A 12,208-nucleotide genomic window follows, 5' to 3' on the forward strand; every position below is an offset into this window, starting at 1 on the left:
CAGATCACTTCATTAGCTGAGTTCTTGCAGCAGCTGCAGCTCTCTTTTCTTTACCACACTCTAACACCAAGCTGTGTGTGTGTGTGTGTGTGTGTGTTTGAAACGCTGACACACAGCATATAGAGTATAAATTAGTCCTGCGTTCTGCTTCCAGTCGCCACAAGCTTTAAAGAGACTTTACAGCAGATCCAGTGAAGAAACCTGAAACACTAAAAGACGTCTAAGGAGCTTTGTTGTGAATGTGAGCTCCCCTTTTTTTATTGAGGTCTTATGGAGGCTGCCTTGTTCTCTATCTGTGCAAAGAGAAATGTCACATTAGTAAGAATTAACGGATCTAAATAAGAAGTCAATTCAGATGAGTAAATATAGCTTTTCTTTCCGAAAACATAAATCTTAAAGCTGCTGTGAGGAACTTTTGATTTATACCAATTATGGCGCCCCATTGGAGACTAAGTGATACCTCTTATCTCTTGTTCTGTACATGCAAAAGTAGCGTTTTCAACAAAAACCTCACCCTGTTGTCTTTTAACAGTCAGATTTATCACTCAATGTGATTATTTGCCATGAAAACAGCTGAAAAAGGGTGTTTTTAAAGCCAAATGTCAATCATGTGGTCTGACACCTACCCCCTCTGAGTGGTTTAAGGCATTAAAAATGGCAACAGAGAAGGTATAGGTGTTGTTGTTTATGATTTTGTTTGCTTTTTGAAGGTCATAAAGAGGCATCAGTGTTGGTTTCAGTCTGTTTCTCAGCTGGTGAAAAACTCCTCATAGTGCCTTTAACATTTGATGAATGACTTCATGTGATTCATGGAACAGCTCTGGAAGTGAAACTGGACTTCTGGATTATTTGACGTCTCACTTAAACATACAGTACTTGCATTGCTTCAACCCATCATGCATGTCTTCAGGCAGCCTGGTGTAAAGAGAGTCACTAAACTTCTCCCTCAGAGCTCTCCTTTTAATTCTTTAGAACTTCTTTGCACCGACACACTGATGGGAACTCTGCGAAAGCTTCTGAGGTAAGCTTGTTCAATAGTTTGTGTCTGTTTCAGGATTATGAATGAGCTCTGAGAGTCGCCCCCCTCTCTGCCTGCGTCTAACTAAACCAAACACTCAGGCGTACCCCCCATTTTTCTTTGGAGTATGTGACTCTTCATTACACGTCCTGATTGGTTTGTAATTAGTCCGTGTAAACCTGCCTGATTGACTCACTGGGTAATCTTTGGGAAAGCAGCGGATGATTGAACTTGTTGTGACCGCTCTTCAAACATTACTCTCTCCACTTCCTGCTCCTGAAAGAAGAAGCACGCTGGCAGCTTATTTTTCTTGCTCCAGGCAATCTCCCCTCTTTTTTTTTAATTTTTTTATTGCTAACATTTCTGCACTACACACACCTCGGGGTAACACTTCTATTACCGTTCAGTGTTCAGAAAGCCTCCCTGACACAGAGCCGACGCAGCCAGCCAGCGACTCCTCTGCCAATCACCTCTAACAGAAGCAGATTCTCACTTCCTCTGAGGCTGATGAGTCTGCGGCCGCGATAATAACTCAGACATGATGGAGAGACGGAGACGAGCGGGCATGGCAGAGGTCCTCGCTCAGCGCAGAGATTGCTGTAGGGGATCTGACAGCCACACAACGGGCTGTGGGTAAAGGCTAAGTCAATAGCTGAATGAGCATGCCACCGCTGGCTGTTGCTTGGAGACCTCCTCCCCCCGCCGTCACGGCGATCCTGCGGTGCTTTGTTGCAGCTGGTTGAGGGCCAGCTCTTTCACCGTCTGACAGACTCTCACATGGCCATTAGCTTTGGGAGAGGTGAGCGGCATCTTAACAACAAAAAGATGGAGTTGAGTGAAATTAACGCTCACTGTACTTTAAGAAGCTGTACACTGTATCCTGAACAATTCAACTGGCGGTCCGTGGAGCAAAATTAGGCCCTCAACCCTATAACGCCTATTTGATACATCAGTTTTTGAGACCTCTACATCATCAGTGTGATATATTTTTTCTGTATACAATCAGATACATGCAGTGCACAGATAATCCACCAGGTGTGAGTAATTCTTGCACCAGAAGGACGTCACTTGAGAGATCCAAAATGGCCGTTGTGGATCAGAGACCCACTCGAGGGTTTTCAGGGATACTTTTGCCAATTTTGAAAAAGTTTGGATGAAAAAAACTTTCAAATTGTTCCTGAAACTTCAAGAGGAATAGTTACTGGATTGATGCAATGTAAAACTAATTAATATTTCATAACTTTAAAGCTGCTGTTGGTAGTTACGGAGTAAACATCTCATTAGAGAGAGGGACTTCGAACGTTAACACTACCCCTTCAAACCAGATTTCCTCTTAGCCTCCCATTACCCTCTCTGTTCCTGTAAGCCACGCCCACACACAGATCACAAGCATGCTCATGATAGTGACGGACTCATAACCAAACGGAGGACGTAGTAGAAGCTGCTCCTTAACCAATCAGGACAGAGGATTGAAGATTGGCTCTGATTGGTCCGTCATAATGGGAACGAGGGGAATAATAACATTGCTTGATACAAAGGCATGGGAAAACACAGAGATTTCGCAATAGTCTCACATTACTTCACTTACCGATGAGTACTGATGGGCATTATGACCTTTTCTACAAACCCAGCAGAAAAAAAGTAATGTTTTGACACCATTCCTACCAACAGCAGCTTGAATTTATAGTCAAATCATGTTGAAAATGTGTGTATCAAAATTGATACAGCAGGTATTTATTTGTATCTGTCAATCATAATTTTATTACATTTCAAACATTATGCATTCCATAAAGCAACATACAGTCTTTACATAAACCCAATTATTTCCTTTCAACGTTTTCATAGATAATATAGAGTAGAAATTGAGATTTTTATAACATATATTATATTTTTATGGCTTGTTTTTATTTATTGTTTTATTGTTTTTATTGTTTTATTATCCTGTGTTTTAATTGTTTTTATGCTTGTGTTGTTTGTCTATTTATGTACAGCACTTTGTTCCGGCTGTGGTCGTTTTAAAGTGCTTTATAAATAAAGTTGAGTTGAGTTGAGTTGAGTTTTATATATGCAACCTGCTGTATCATGAAGATTGATGACTGGTTGAATGTTGCCATGGCTCCCTAGTAAATAATTGTTTTTGGCTCATTGATTTCCACTAAAAATTTAACAATTCAGAGAAGAAATGCACAATAAATTAGTTTTTTTTTGCTACAAAATATGTATAACTTTGTTGTGCAACATGGAAAAAAAATTATAGGTTTGAAATTACTTTGGGATTTTTTAAAATATGTTTCAGTTTGTTTAAAAAATAAGAAACTTTGAGCAAAAAAAAGTACACCAAAATGCCTGATGTATCCAATATGATACAAATCAAAACTCAGATATGGAAACTGCTATTTCATTTCTTTTTTGTATTTGTCAGATGTCCAATAAACACTCCATTTTCAAAGAGTTAGAATTTTCTGGCAATTATTTTATGGTTCAGGCTTTACAGGGTTTTAAATGATCTCCACACGGTCCTTTAATTTATCATAAAACATAATAAAGATGTTAAAGCTGTTCTGTTAAATCACCTCTGCTAAGAGTAAACGCTTTACTGAAGCTGCTGATATAACAGAGCTACAGTCAGCTTGCACTAAAACTAAAATGTGTCCCACTGAACAAAAAGAGCTTCCCTTTTAATAAGCTCTTTCATTTATAGCTTTATGGTGCTCAATATTAGAAGATCAGTTGATTACTGACTTAATGAAACCATTGCGTAAGATAACAGTTTCATCCTTTAGCGGAGGGAATACTCAAACTGAACGAAACAAGATAATTAAGTTTATTAAAACAACCATCTATTCCATGATTTACACCCAGTGATGCATTGTTTACTTTTGGATGAGCTCGTCCTACTTTGGAGTAACTTTGTTCAGCATGTCTCTCCATCTCTCCCTCCCCCCGGCATCGCAGTAATGAGTCACAGCTGGCCTTTAGTTGTGGGGGGTACGCACGCTTGTAAGTGGAGCTGTCTGCTGTGACAAATATTGACAATTAATTACTGAACCCTGAAAAGAGGATAACCCACTTTCCTTTTGGATGCATAAAAAAAAAAATTGTATTTGGGTCAATTTCTTTTGTTTCTTTTTTATTTTCCTACTCCATTTCTGGGTTGTAAATTATTTCTCTCCTCTTTATTATAAGACTATTTTGTTGTTTTTGTGGTGTGTAATTTTTGTTATGAGTTTATTTTTTTCCTTGTGTTTCATGCCTTAGTTCCTCCCTGTGTTTATTCTGTATTAGTTATCATAAGTCTTCCTCTTGTGTGTTTTGTGGTCCATGTCTCTTCTTGTATTTTCTTGTGTTTCAGAGGATGTTTTTGAAATCGCCCACTATACTAGCAGTACGTATTGATTTGGCCAAAATTCAGTATGTAGTATGTGAACAATACACAGCACTAACGTTCTGCTTCTTCTTTTTTCCATATATGACGGGGACACTCCGTTTTTATGTGCTGTTAAAATGATTAAATTCCATATAAACCACTTCTTCACTTTTTAAATCAGAAGTGATGCTGAAGAAGCAGTTTCACTATCAGCTTGGCCGATGTTTACTTCCGCTTTCTGAAACTGGAAATCAAGCAACGCCTGAACCAGCATCCTGCAGAATAGTCAAACTACATACTACCTTCAAACACAATGTAACAGGCCGTTGTGAATTTCTGCTCATTTGGATAGTAGTCTGTTACTTTTGTGCTTTAATCATCACTGAGTATTCTGCATAACCATACAGTTTTGTTTTTGCAGGTTTAGATGAGTTTAATATGAATAATTCTGCTCTGTTTGGTTGTCCTGTTACCTTCTGACACAGTTATCATCTTAAAGTCTTGTTGTAGTCAACATGGATCACAGATCTGTGGCTGATTGTAGCTTACATCCATGATTGATGAGTATTTCTGATCTAATGGATCTTTAAACGGTCAGGAGTCCATATATGGTGTTTTATTTTGAAATTTGCAGATGTTGCATGCCATCCTCATGCCTGACTTTCTGTCCAGCTCAGAAAATAGACTCTATGGCTGTTTCCGAAATCGCCTACTATACTAGCAGTATGTACTGATTTGTCAAACATTCAGTATGTAGTAAGTAGTATGTGAACAAGAGCAAAATCTGCAGTATGCCAAAACTCCCCGGATGTCTACTGATTTGGGAAAATATCTCAGCATGCATCGGACCAGTCTGCCTCGCGTACTGTTTCCCACAATGCACTGCACTCGTTCTGCTTTTTCTTTTTCCTTATTTTTTGACGGGAGGAAATACGTTTTTGGGTGCTGTGAAAGTTATCAAATTACATATAAACTACTTCCTATCTTTTTAAATCATAAATGGATGCTAAATAAGCATTTTATTTATCGGCTTTGCCGTTGTTTACTTCCGCTTTCCGAAACCGGAAATTCAGCGACGTCTGGCTCAGCATGCTGCATGACAGATCGAACAGAACAGTCATACCACATACTAAGTTCAAACGCAGTATGTAGTAGGCAATACCTACTGCCTACTACATTAGTAAGTAGTATGTAGCAGGCAATTTCGGAAACAGCCAAAGTGTATCTCTGGTGGAGTGGCACTCCTGATACGGAGCTGAGACGCGCCATGGTGCTCCCTTTGGACACTAGAGCATTGACTAGAATGGTAACATATCGGACGTAATGCACCGCAACGCACCCTGTGGATTTTGGAGGTTAGTCTTGTCTTGTGTTCTCTGTTTTATTTTGTAGTTCTTGATCCTTTTGTTTCCAATTTAGTTTTACTTCCCGCCCTTGTGTGTTTCCCTCCATTTTTGATTACCCTGATTAGTTTCACCTGTGTCCTGTGTTCCACTCCTGTGTTGATTACTCTGTGTATTCAGTTTCCTGGGTTGGATCATTGTACATCTTTCTTGTGTTCCCTTGTCTCAGTGTTTCCAGTAAGTTTGTTCTTTTTATTATTCAATCTTTCATTTCTGCACATGCGTCCTCCTCAGTTTTTCCTCATTGTATCAAAGGAAAAACAGATGAGCCTGCAGCCTATAGAGATTTCTTTTACAGTGGTTGCTTCAGACAAAGAAAAAAAATATAAGTGAGGCTTTCACCTGGTTAAACAGCTTCATAAATATATATCTGATGTGCAAATTAGTTGCATCATAGTCTTTGCAGGCTTTCATTAATGCTCAGTTAATGTCTGGAGTTAAACGGCTGATGACTCCTTGACCCAGGTTAATAGCTTTGTGGAGCATTACGCTCTGTAAATGACACACTCAGTTCAAGATAATTATTGGCTAATCATAGATAGATCATATAGATTTCCATCCTGTAAGTGCAACCTTAACCCAGCAGGCCCGTTGCTTTATAAACGCCAGTGTTTATTCTGTGAAATGCTCAGCGGTGCTTTGAAAAATGAATGAATCAATGTGAAGTCATTGAAGGCATTAAGAGGAACAAAGACAATAACCCATCACAAGCCCCGAGAGCGAGAGTCTGACAAATGTTCTGTGTCGCTCTCCTTTTTGTCTCTCTCTGAGGAGAACCGTCTTTCCTTTAAGCAGACGGATCTTCTCTGCACAAACACATGACGTTAGCCGCTGTCACAGTGCTGCTTAGAGGCTCTGTTGTGGGCTGCTGTAATAACAACCTCTGTGTAAGTGACACTACATCTGCACTGCACCGTCAGCCAAATGGCTTGATTCACTGACTATTTGGGTCATTTGTTTTCAAGGGTCTGGGATACATTAGGGTGCGGGTGTCCGTGAGAGTCTCGCCGCGGCCCTGTCCTCGGAGATTACGCTCATATGGGAACTCGCTCTGACAGCTGGGCTGCTTCCGCCACAACAGAACTGAGACAGCGTTTGAGCGCACACTCACACTGCTTCGCTTCCTTTGAGGTTTGTCCTCTTTTTCTTACAGTCTCGTTCTTGTGATTATGCAAATGTTCGAACAGTAACAACAGTTCAGATTCCTCAATAAACAGAGCATGAACAGCAGCTTGTCTCCATTAAGTCATATGGTAGTGTTTGTGGTTCTGTGAAGAAGAATGTAATAGAATCTAGTGCTGGCTGATAACACAGTTTCAATTCAGGGTTGTGATGAAGTGTCTGAATATCAAAGATTAACTTTGGTTAATAGAGATTGATATTTCTACTTATCATGCTGCAGACATAAATGCAACAACAACATTAAAACACTTTTAGACAACTACTTTCTAAATGTGCATGAAACATGTTTTTCCATCTTGGTTGAATTTACTGTACACAATAACTTAACCAGAGGAGGTTTAGTCATCGAGTATCTGAAGTTAATAGAGAAACAGTCTGAGCTAAAACCTGCAGCAACTTGACTTTGCAGCCAAGCAGCAACCTCTGGTCTTTAAATATGAAGCCCATGTGGAAGTGTTATAAACTGCAGTTCATTGAGCGTCCACTAGAGGCTGGCTGCAGAAACACTGAAAACCACATACACACGCATTCAAAAAAGGGGATCTTTACAGCAGAAATAAACATGTTGACAGCCTGGTTCAAAAAACACAAGTTTACAAGTTTTGCCCATTTAAGGACATGACCGACTTGATTAGGGCTGTCAACGAATATTCTAAATTTGAATATATATTTGAATATTAAAAAAAATACGGAGATTCGATTGTGAAAATTAATATTCGACTGTGGAAAAAAACACATTAGTGGCTGCTTTGCGAGTGGGCGCACTGCATGACGGGTCAGGGACAGGTCACAGGAGTCGCACATGCACAGCATGAAGCAGACGGCAGAGAGAAATCCTTCCGTCCCCGGATCCTCAGTGCGCTCTGAACGCGTCTTTTCCTCCGTTGGGAATACAGTGAATAAAAAGAGATCGGGCCTCTTCACATGTGGACTGTCTTGTGTTTTTGGCAAATAACCTGTCAGGCCTAAGACCCGACATTGACAGTGGACTAACAGAGCCCGACAATCAGTGACACTGGGATAAAATGTAGTTTTCCTCTCTTTTTCATACTAGCGCCAAGAATGTAAGGTGACTACTTTTTCATTTCTAACTTTAACTTCAATTAATGTTAATAATATTTGCTTCAATCACTGAATGAAGCCTGCCTATATTACGACAAGAGTCGGGACCTTTAATTGCTCGCACAAGTCTTGTTCAGCACAGAGAGAGGGGCGAGCGAGCGAGCGAGAGGTCTACGGTCTTAAAAGTGTTACGGTAGGTCATTTACTTGTTTTGTAATGTGTAGGTATGTTTTAGCCAAGTTAAATCTGAAATAAAAATACAAAAACAAGTAGTTATGTCTCCTTGTATTAGTTTGTCCACCTGTTATTGACTTAATGCACAAATATAGATATTCGAATGGTTTGAACCTATTGGTTTTTTTAGAGCGATTATTTGAATGTCATTTTGGAGCAATTTTGACAGCCCTAGACTTGATTGACAGGCGGCAACACTGGAGCTGTTGGCCGGGAGGCTCAAAGTCTGCCTCTTTACCTCAAACTACACTACCGGTCAAAAGTTTTAGAACACCCCAATTTTTTCACTTTTTTATTGAAATCCAAGCAGTTCACGTCCATTGAATAGCTTTAAATGGTAAAAAAAAAGTAAGTGGTGAACTGCCAGAGGTAAAAAAAAGAAAGGGTAAGATCACCCAAAACTGAAAAAAAGAATGTACATTGCAGAATTATACGAAAAGGCCTTTTTCAGGGAACAAGAAATGGGTTGCTGTTCTGCAGCAACTGAGGTTAGTCAAGCCTTGAAAGTTGGTGCTACCAATTCCTACAGGTGTCCCAACTAGTGTTAGAACACACTGTGGTACCCTGCCCTCATGAGCAATATTTGAACAGTCCTGTACTCCAGACAGTAATGTGTTGCTTAATAAATGGCAAGAAAAAGGTGCCAAAGGTGGCTACTTTGATGAGTTAAATGTTTAGACTACATTTTGGTTTATGAATTGATTCCATGATTTAGTGTTCAAATTCAATTGCTTATTTGTTCGATGTCATAAGACAAAAAAACTTGAAAAATTGGGGTGTTCCAAAACTTTTGACCGGTAGTGTAGCTCAACAGAAGTTTGGTTGACTCCAGCGTTTCCAATATGGCTTCTGCTACTATTGGCTTCAAAACAGCGCTTCAGAAACAGATGGGTGACGTCACGGATACTATGTCCATTCATTACACAGTCTATGGTTGCAGGCCTTAAAGCACCAAAGCGGAGCATCAGATAAACATTTTAACAGGAAGCAGATTAACTGAGGAATTTTACTGGTTTTTGTTATCAGCATGAATTTGTTTTTCTTTGTTTGTTTGTTTTCTGTTGAGGTGAGCTCTGCAGATATTTTGGTGCTCCGTAAAATACTTGTAATCAGTGAACACTTAAAGAAAGCAAACCTATAAATCTGTGCCCACAATTAGCAGCCAGCTGAGTGCGTGTCAGGGAAACAAAACGTTTAACACTCAACTGATTCATTCAGAGTTTTGCAGGTTGTAATTTCCAGATCAGTTTTTTCTTTTTGTATTTCTATGTATTTTTCAGCATCCAGGCCACGTGATAGTATAATAAACTTCACCTGTTTCTGTTGTTTCACCCACCCTGATGAAGTCCCAGTGAGGGTTGAAACCAGTTGGCGTTTCCTTTTTTCTGTACATTACCTTTTAATATTTAATTATTTAATGCCCTGTATGACTTAAAGGCTTTTTAACCCTTTCCTCAACTCAAGCTGGTGTGCCTGAATACAGCCCCCGTGGTTTCCCCCTTTTTTCCCGAAGAGTTTTGACACATTATTCTTCAAGAAATGTGTAACTTTTCTTTTTCTTTCCTCAGCTCACAGCCTCTCTTGACATTCTATTCAAAGAAGACCAAAGGAGGGACGAAGGTTTAAAACATTGTTGTTTTACAAGGTGGGTGTGTTAATTTTAGAGAGTGCGAAGCCTCTGTGGTTGATTTAACTCCTGTTACAAAGCTTGTTAACACTATGCAAATCCTGACTTAAAAAATTAGCTAGCATTAGCGGTAGCTCAGCTCGCAGCCCATGCCTGTTGTTGTCTGCAAGGAGCGTAGAAACACTAATGTGAAACTGCTTTATTATCATATTTTTACCTGGTTTGATCATCCTTTTTCACAAAATGTAGTTATCAAAATCTGTGACTCAAAACTTTATAGTATAGAAGATTAAATCAGATGTCTTTTTTTTATAACTGCTTAATTAAAAGTACTGTCACATACTTCTTGGCTGTATCATCCCGCTGTAACTCCATGTAACACTCATCTTGTCAGAGCTCCACTTCAGTGATAGACTACACCCTGCTGAGGGAAAGACTGGACACTTTGAAACCATGAGCCTGCACAGAGACAGCTTCCAGAGGAGGAGGATAAAGGAACTCTTCACCACAGATCTACTTTGTCATTTCTACCTTTCATTCTCCTGAAAACTATCCAACCTGTACCGCGCTCCAGACTCACAGGCAGCAGTTATCATTTCCATATATATTGGATGACCTTTCCTCCCCATGACACAGTGTCCGTTTAATCAGCTGCATTGCTTTATTTCATGGACCGGGCAATCTGCAGATTGGTGCCAATGCAAAAAAGATAACCTTTATCTTGAGAGCTGGGTTAATCTCGCGGCTAAATCGCCAACCTTTCCTGTCACCCGGAGCCGACTCCAGCAGAAACTCTCAGGTTAAGATGATGAAAGAGATGTAGTCAGAAGATAAGGCTGTGCCACTCACTGCTGAATCATAAGATATATACTCTAATTATACCGGGGAAGGGAAAGACGGTTTCTACATGAGGTCAAAGTGTTAATAACTGGAGGTGACATCCAAACTGATTTAATGTTCGTAGTTTAGCTGAGTGAAGAAGACGAAACTAAAAGCAACCACTATTAAAGAACAAACCACAGTTACAGGGGAAACCACAGGAAGCACACAGTCTCCTGAAACGAGTGTGTGGAGGCAACAGAGACCAGCACACCAACACTACACAGCAGCTTGTCCGCTGTCAGAGAAACAGCAGCGGTGAGCGCACACGAAGGCTTCAAAGACGAGTCCTGCCTCGCTGCTTTCCTGCTATGTTACGACCAGGCAGTGTGCGATGTACAGCCAATAAACATCCTTCACAACGCAAGGGAATGCAGAGGACGCACACACAGTCCAAACTGAAAGGCACAGGGGATCTGGTGGTGATGGGTAATCTGAAACTTCTGGTTTAATAAGGCGAGAGAATAATGTAACATGACAGAAGACGGTGAAGAAGCATTCACACCCTTTCAGGGAAATGTTACTTCCATCATTTGATGCCGAGACAGAGATTAACTCACAAGCACGACAAACATCCTGAAGGAATGTTTTCATCATGCACCTTAGATATGTTTCTGTAAGAGACTTTACTGGGTTTGAACTGGGCTGGGTACTTAACACACTGAAAAACACAAATTAGGGTCTGTGTCCACTAATACCCATTTTGACTGAGGCAGTTTCAGGGCACACTTACTGGCTTCGATTGAGAGGAACTTTATAGAAAACACAAATTCTGGACCTGGATATTGTACCCTCTAAAAACAAGTGTGAATATTTCCTCCTCTGTACGGACCTCCTAGACGTTCCACCCGTGCTGCAACCTCCATCAAGAATTGAAGCCAATGCGGAAGTGTTAAAAACTGTAGTACCTCGAGTTTCCACTTGAGGCTGGCTCCAGAAGTACCGGACGCCACATAGACACCAATTCAAAAAAGCCGATCTTTACATAGAAATAAACATGTTTACAGCCTGGTAGAAGAAACAAGTGTAGTCTGGATAGCTCATTTAATGGGGGGTGAATTTTTTCATAACGTAGCAGTTTCAAAGGTATTAAAATTACGAGTTTTCCATTATTAGAGGCACAGCTGACTTGATTGACAGGCGGGAACACTGTAGCTGTTAGCGAGGAGGCTCAAAGCCCGCCTCTTTACCTCACACTAGCTCCACAGACATTAGGTTGAGTTCAACATTTCCAATAGCCGATGATTGGCTTCTAAACTGAGCTTCAGAAACAGATGGGTGACGTCACGGATACTACGTCCATTTATTATGGTTCCACCCCTTAGGTAAAAGTGACAGTGATGAGTGGCTATGTTCCAAAACGTGCAGGCAATCTACTTTGGATGCTGAATTGGTGCTATCAGTGCAAACGATGCTGTTAGTGGACACAGGCCCTT

General features: G+C 40.3%; 1 protein-coding gene and 1 long non-coding RNA gene across 2 annotated transcripts in view; one reads left to right on the forward strand and one right to left on the reverse strand.

Annotated features, from left to right (window-relative positions):
• LOC117822660 (ubiquitin-conjugating enzyme E2 E2) overlaps positions 1-12,208 on the reverse strand; it is a 56,525-nt gene that overhangs the window by 19,721 nt on the left and 24,596 nt on the right. The gene's annotated exons all lie outside the window — the stretch shown is intronic.
• LOC117822662 lies at positions 6,585-9,911 on the forward strand. Its single transcript, XR_004633236.1, has 3 exons — positions 6,585-6,675; positions 6,754-6,919; positions 9,835-9,911. It is a non-coding gene; the product is annotated as an uncharacterized LOC117822662 (long non-coding RNA).

This window comes from Notolabrus celidotus, chromosome 12 (assembly GCF_009762535.1).
Source record: "Notolabrus celidotus isolate fNotCel1 chromosome 12, fNotCel1.pri, whole genome shotgun sequence".
NCBI lineage: Eukaryota > Metazoa > Chordata > Actinopteri > Labriformes > Labridae > Notolabrus > Notolabrus celidotus.